Source organism: Cornus florida, unplaced genomic scaffold (assembly GCF_030987335.1).
Source record: "Cornus florida cultivar Cherokee Brave unplaced genomic scaffold, ASM3098733v1 CherokeeBrave_3.0.0_Hap2_Chr08, whole genome shotgun sequence".
NCBI classification, from domain to species: Eukaryota; Viridiplantae; Streptophyta; class Magnoliopsida; order Cornales; family Cornaceae; genus Cornus; species Cornus florida.
This window is the reverse complement of record NW_026775578.1, coordinates 71,510,850-71,519,248: the sequence shown is the minus strand read 5'-3', so window position 1 is coordinate 71,519,248 and position 8,399 is coordinate 71,510,850.

The following is an 8,399-nucleotide window of genomic DNA, read 5'->3' as shown; positions in this document are numbered from 1 at the left end:
AAAATGGGGTTTGCAGCGACGAAAGAGTTGAGGGTCTGAGATCGATTGTACAAATCGATCAAAATAACCCTAGGGTTTTATTTAAAAAATTGGTCCCGACAAGTTGGATCGATCTGGAAAAATCTCAGATCGATTGAACATAAATCAATCTTGAAGGAACACAAATCCATCTATGCTTCAAATGACAAAGTATTTTTGAAAATTCTTTTTAAAAACTGAAAATATTTTATGGATTTTTAGAAAATTTAAAATAAAATGGAATTAAAAAGAAAATATTTTTTTAGATTTTTGGATAATAAAATTAATAAAAATCTTTTGGAATTTTTGAAAATATTTTTAAGATAAAAATAAAAATAAAAACAAAAATAAAACATAAAACATAAAATAAAAATAAGATAAAATGAAAATATTTTTAGAGTTTTGAAAATTTTCCTAACATTAAAAATATTTTTGAAATTTTTGAGAATAAAATGAAATAAACTAAAAAATCAAAATATTTTTGGATTTTTATTAAATTAAAGTTCAAAATTCAAAAGAGTAGTAAAATAAAAGTCAATAAAGGGGGTACAGATTGATCAATCCAAGATTGATCTAGAAGAATCTTCGATCAATCGAACAGGTGAAAACCTACAGAAAAGTTCGAACGATGCACAGAGAGGCCTTTAAATGATTGGATGTAGGAAGGGATGTTCGATCGATCGAACCTTTTTTTGAGATCGATCGAACAGGAACAAAATGCCTAATTTCATAATGGAAGTGTATGTATACTCAATCATAGTTCCTATCAATGTGTATAAACCCCAAAACATATCTAGACGACGCAAGAAATGAAAGGTAAAATAGAAATGAGGGAGGAATAGGGTTGTAAACCCTACGAAGCATTTACTAGTCTTTAACGTCTCTAGCAAGACGTTGGGCTCTTTTAGCCCGGATCAAATATCTTGTTATACATCCCCTCCTTAACGGGGTGAATGGATTTTTGAACCCCACCCAACAAATTACTCCCTAAGGAACTCATTGGATTTGATTCAAACGACATTGATGGTCTTTGGTCAAAACAACTCTTGGGCTTCCATTCCCTTGGAACACTTGACTTCAATGCAATTTTCTTTGCTTTTAAGTTGGTAGATAAACCATGGAAATGTTCAACATCAAGTAAAGACTTTACTTCATCAAATTCATGGTTTACACACTCCTCTACAACACACACTTCTTCATGTTGGTCCATTGAATTCGGGGTTGGATTAAAAATGTTCAACTTCACTTTCATATGCCCAAATGAGATTTTCATTATCCCCGTCCTACAATTAATGTTGGCATTTGAAGTTGCCAAGAAAGGAAGGCCAAGGATAACGGGAATTTGGCTTTTGGGATTTGGAACCGGTTCCGTGACAATGACAACGAAATCAACAGGGAAGAAGAACTTATCAATTTTAATCAAAACATCCTCAATGATACCCCGGGGCTTTTTGATTGATCAATCGGCAAGTTGTAAAATGACCGACGTCGGTTTCAAGTCTCCTAAGCCCAATTTGACATACACTAAATATGGAAGAAGGTTAACACTGGCTCCTAAATCTAAGAGAACCCGATTGATGATGTGATCACCAATGATGCAAGAAGTAATAGGTGAACCGGGGTCTTTGAACTTTGTGAGAGTGTTATGTTGCAAAATAGAGCTCACTTACTCGGTCAAGACCACTTTTCTTGGTGCTTGGCTTTTGTTCTTCCTGTTTTGGGTGCAAAGATCTTTTAAGAACTTAGCATAAGCCAAAATTTGCTTAATTGCATCCAAAAGTGGGAGATTAATCTTCACTTGCTAAACATTTCAATGATTTCATTGGTCTTGGTCTTTTGTTTATCAAGATAAATGGATCATTTCAAGGCATCTGGAAATGGAGCTCTTGGCTCAAAAGCTTTTTCAAAATTTTTCTTTGAAACATCATCAACACAAGAATTTTTCAAGTCCTTTTTCAAATCATGCTTTGATTCATCTTTCAAATCATTTTTCAATACTTTCTCAACATGATGATCATGCACATGCAATGAAGGAGGAATAAAATGTGAAAAGGGACGGGAGTCAACTTTTGGTTACACTGGTTCACGCTCTTCATTGGACATACCTACTTTGTTGTCCACAATCTTCCCACTTCTTAAGATTGTCACCGCATTGACATGCTCAATTATGGGACCTTCCGATGAGGAATGAGTCTCCACAACACATTGTTGCTTTGGTGGGGCATTCAAAGGCATTTTCCCTTTCTCTCTAGCATTTAAAGTACTAGCTATTTGCCCTACTTGAGTTTCTAGCTTAGCAATAGATTGAGAGTGAGAATGAAGTAATTAAGTGTTCGCCTCTAGAGTGCCTAAAGTAGTCAACACTATTTCTTCAAAAGCGGAAATCCTAGAATTTCCTTAAGAATAAGATGGTTGATTAGGGAAATGAGAATTTGAAAATTGATTGCCATGTGATTGGAATGATGACGATCTAAAACCTTAGGAACCTTGGCTTTGCATTGGAGGCGGACATACTTTCCTTGAAAACCACCTTGGGGAGGGTTTGAGCCTTCCCCTTGGCTTTCCAAGAAAAGTTCGGATGATTCCTCCAACTTGGATTGTAATGATTGCCATAGGGATTATTCCCTTCGTTAGCAAAAATGGCATTTGCTTGCTCATGGTTGTCATTTTGTACATGTCCATGGGGACAATTGGAAGTAGAATGTAACATGCTAGAACAAATCATACATGATTCATTAGATGCACGATAATGAACATGATTAGGGGAGGAAGACATTTGATTTGCCGAAGTTTGGTTGATCAAAAATTGATCAAACCTTTGAGATAAGGATTTCATCTCGGCGGCTATATCATTGGAGTTGTTAACTTGATACAAGCCAACATTCTTCCTTCCACCTAGATTTCTACCATTTTTAGAAAACAGAGATCTATGCATGGAATTTTCACTCATACTTTCATATAATTGCCATACATCATTTTCATGCTTATCAAGATAAGAACCACCCATAGATGTATCAATCATACCCTTGTAATTATCAGGTAAACTTTCAAAGAAATATTGAACTAATTGCCACTTAGGTATGTCATGATGTGAGCACTTCCTAAGCAAGTCATTGAATTTTTCCCATGCCTCATGAAACATTTCCCAATCCCCTCGAGAAAATTCACGAATGGAAGTTCTCATGGCATTGGTCTTTGAAACCGAGTAGTACTTCTTCAAGAACTCTTGTTACATTTTTTCCAAGAAGTTATCGAAAAGGGTCTAAGATTGTTGAACCAATATTTTGCCTTGTCTTTGAGGGTAAAAGAAAAAAGTTTGAGTCTTAACACTTCTTCTGGCATATCCGTGTATTTCACGGTGGAACACACTTTAAGAAACTCATCCAAATGCTTCTAGGGTTCTTCACTTGGGAGTCCATGATAGTTGGGAAGCATTTGAATGGTTTGTGGTTTGATTTCATAGTGATGTGCTCCAAATGGAGGCAATTGAATGAAAGTCGGTGCATTATATCATTAGGCACATAATGGTCTCTTAAAACAAGAGGGGGATTTACAACCGGTGGTGCTACTAGAACACCGTGGTTAGCTTGAACCATAGGAGGTTGTGGAGCAAAGATTGGTTGAGGCATTCCCAATGGAATTTGGCCTTGTTGTTGTGGTGGAATGAATGGTCTAGGCATACCTAATGGTACTTGGATGTTTTCATGATGCACATTAGGGTGAAGGATGCCTTATTGGTCTATTTAACCAAGGTCCTCCACGTGGTCATTATTTTGCTCCTCTACTGATGAAATGGAGTAATGAGAACTACCTCTTCCCCTAGGATTACGAACAACCGATTCAAGATGAAAATTAAGAAGGACAAGAGTAGAATTTAATGACCTACGACCATGCATGCACTAGCAAAGACAATAACAAGAAATAAGCAAGTAACAAACACTTCGCCCCCACAACAAATCAACAAATCTTCACAGACAATGATCCCATACTCCCATGCTTAAACAATATGCAAACAAAAGTAAATTAGCTCCACGCAGGCTCACAATTTATCTAAGAATATAAATACAAGCCACCACGCAGGCCGACGATTTAACTAGAGAGTGAGTTAAAAAAATCTCACAAAGGGTCCTTAAGCAACTTCAATATATTTTCAATTTTTCGCTTAGCTTTGCAATTTTTAGATTTTTAGTCCTTTTGCCTTGCTTAGCTCCTGCTTGAATTCACCTTTATTCAACTTCTTTCACTCAATGCACCTAATCAATCAAGCACAAACACAATAAGTAACTAAGAAGAAAATAAAGAAAAGACGCGATAAAAGGAGTACTAATTCATATTTGTTTCCAAAACATAGCGTTGCCAATTAAATCCCCGGCAACAGTGCCAAAAACTTAGTGGTTAAGCCGTCGATTACACCAAAAGTTTCCAAAGAGATGAACTGGTGTCTCTCTGATAGTGTGCACAAAACAATGCACAAAACTTTGAGTTTAGAAATTAGTGTCAAATGGGCACCATAATTTAAATTTATAAACCGCTTAACACCTATACTATGTAGTATGAGTAAGAAGGGATCGTCCCAAGGGATTGAGGTGTCGTACTAGGTTGAGGAATCAAGATTAGGGTTAGTAGGTCGAGTGATCAAAGTAGTGGTTGGTTGGTTGAATTAAACTAAATGCAAATTAAACTAAAGTAAGCAATAATGCAATAAGGAGAAAAAAAGAAAGAGAGATCTTGGGGTTTTGAGATCACCACTAAGCATAGCTTTTCAACACCTTTAATGAATAATTAATGAGGAAAAGAACATGTATTGCAACAAAGTGTGTGTATGTGGTTGTTTCAATAGGCATAGATGACAAATTAGGCATATATTGTCTAAACAATATGGTGGATAGCACAACATATCAAATTAAACCATTAATCCTTTCTTTAAGCTCACAATCCAAACACATCACAAGGTTAGAAATATATGTTACTTGCTTTCATAAGTATGGAATATCAACAACAAGCATAGATTGTCCTCCCATTTAACAACTATACTACAACTAAGCTAATGACATGAAATTAAACTAATTAAACTAAGGGAGGGGTACAATCCATCAAGAAATGAGTATGAACCATCAAATAAACCACAAGAACATGCCATTAAGCACTATGTCTTGACAATCTCTAGATTTATAGCATCAATACACATAAACAAGCATCAATAACACAAGAAATAGAGACAAACATATGAACATCTATTCTAGCATACATAGATATATGGATAGAATGAAATGATCAATTGGAAGTATTAAACCACATAAATCATTGAATAAACAAGATCTATATATATAAAAGTGTCAAGACATGAATCACAATACAAATCCTCTCAAAAATACATAAATCAAGAAGTAGAAAGCATGCTTAGGGTTAACTCTAGCCACAAGAGGATGTCTAGCCACTCATGGATAATGTCCTCCAACCTTCAAGGGTAAGCTCCATGGAAGAAATCTATTCCTTGGTTGATAAATAGTCTCCAATGGTATCTCTAGCCTCCTCCTCTCCTTTGATTCCTCACTAGGTATTATCTTCTCTAAGTATGTGTATATGTGTAAAAGTGGCACATATTTCTTATATAGGTAGGTCAAAAATCATCTCAAATGAGCTGGGCTTGTACACCAATAATCCTCTAATGATTAGATATGAGACAACTTTTAATGACCTGGAATTTGGAATTTTCTCAGGATTTGGGAAGTTCGATTGATTAAACTTGAGGTGAGATCGATCGAACATGGCTGAGATCTATCGAATTGAAGTTGGATCGATCCTCAATGGCGGTGCCTTTTTGGATAAAAACAAATCTGAAATATTTTGAAGATGTTTTAGGGAAAAGGACAAAAGTGGTTGGTAGGGTGGTACAGCTAGATAAGATCTGGCATGTGGATAAAGACAAGAAAGTTCAATCGATCAGAGAATGATGTTGGATCGATCAAACTTTTGGGATCTTTGAAGATGACATCATGGCCTGGATCTACCTTGAAGTGCTGAGATCGATGGAAGTTGGATCAATCAAACTTTTTTTGAGATCGATCGAAGTTGCTAAAATTCCACCTTTTGCTTCCTTTTGCTCTACTTTGGTCCTTTCTTTGATTCATCCCAGAATTGATTCAATTATGCTCTTATTTGGCTGAGTTAGCTTATTTTGGGGATAAGTACCTGAAAGTGGAAATAACACGAAATCAATACAAAACGGGGAAAATAAGATAGATAAAGGTTCTAGAATACCAAAGCTTAAGGGGTTTAAATACGCACTTTTTAGCGCTCATCACACCCCCAAACTTAAATATTACTAGTCCCTAGCAATGAACTAGAAAGTAAAGGAATGAAATGAAATGAACAACTATACAACTACGAACTAGAAAGCAATAAATGAATAACGCCACTTTCGTAGGGAACACGATTACATTTAGCATATGCAACAAGCCTTTTAAACCCCTAGGTTACCCCTAGTGGACGAGTGAAGTCTCATGAGGATTTCCATAAATGATACCCACAAACATTAAGCTCATTTTTTCAAAAGAGGCACCAATATTGCAAACAAGCATTGGGAGAAAACTACCTCAAGTATGCAATTTTTCAAACATTTCTAAGCAATCTCCCAAAATCTCAACATCAAGCAAGCAAGTATGGTCCTCAACATATCAAGAAAAATGATCATGCAAATTAAAACAACTCTAGAATCCTTTTTGAGTGGACCGGCATCAAGTGTGTTGCTATCTTAGCCAACTAAAGAATTAATCATATCCTCACCCTCAAACTAGCACACAAATTTAGTACTGATCATCAAGACAAAAAGTGGACCTTTTATTAAAACTTTATTGTTCTAGGTGTGCTTATTCTTTTCACTCAATTTTTTTTTTTTTTTTTTTTTTTTTTTTTTTTTTTTTTTAGGATTAAAGATGGAAGTATGGTGCAATGTGTTGATCTATTAAGCTTTCTAGCGATCTATGAGGTCAAGCGTTAGGTCAATGACTCCCAAACCAGATGGCTTTAGGACACTAAGTGTTCAAACACCCCAAAGGACTTGCAAGCTCAAATCAACTAGGCTACAAATCAAAACAACCTCCATCTAATCATTTCCCACTTCTCACCTTTTGGGAGAAGTCCTCACTTTTAATTGCTTTTGCAACTTTTTCTTCTTCTTTTTTTTCTTTTTTTTTATTGAATTTAATTATTAACCTAGAGTTTGGGCCCTCCACCTTTTGGCATGAGAAGTTCAGTGCTTGATGAGGCTAGAATCCCTGCTACTTAGTGAAAAGGGGTTGTTATCTACCTTTATCAAGAATGAAAGCTTTCAATGCACTACTAGCCCAATTGGGATATAACCAATTCAATAATCAACAAAGCATGTACCCCACAAATGAATGCTAGTGTGCGCTTGTGCTAGTGTAGAATCCTAGAGTGAATCTCAAAACAATCACAAAATTAGGATGATGTGGATCACAAATATAAATAAGATTTCAATTTTTTGAAAAATTTACACATAAATGGCATCCACAAGGCATACAAGGAGTATTGGACTCTCAAGTCAAGCAATTTTTAAATTTTAAGCAATATAGTCCTCAAAAGATCAAAATCATAGCTAACATGGATCTGAAATCTCAATCATGCATTTAAAGCACAACTTTAAGTAGAATGCAACAAAGACATCTTACCCCCAAACTTAAACCGCACATTGTCCTCAATGTGCAATGAGAACAATTGAAAAGATGGAAAGAGTATACCGTGGTGATGCAGACATGAAGCTCGACAGTGACCAAATTTGAAAGACGTCTCCCCCAAACTCGGAATCAACAACCTACTTGAATAACCATACTAGCAAATTCACATTAAATCTCAAGTGGGATAAGAATGATCAGATTATGCATTCTAAAGTAATATAACACAAGATAAAAGAGATATATGAGATCAAGCCTGATAGAAAAGTAGCATAACTACACATAAGGGCACAAGATAGATTTTTTTTTTTTTTTTTTTAATAAACAAAAAGGAAGAAAGCATGAACAATGATTGCTGAGTTTAACATCTCTAGCTAGACGTAATACTACTTTGGAATAAATAAGTTTGAAATCCAAAAAGAGAAGAAAAAGGTCCAACCAAAATGCTCAGATCGATCAAGTTCCGATCGATCGCAAAAAATTTTTACCAATCGAACATGCATGAACTTGCAGAAAAATTCGAACGATGAGATAGAGAGGTCTTTGGATGCAGGTGGATGTAGGTTCAAAATTTTTCTAAGTGTTGGAACTGTAGATCGATCCAAGATAAATTTGGATTGATCGAAGAAGTTTAGATCGATCTAGGAACAAGTTCAAACGATGGGACAGAAAGTTGAAATATGCAGG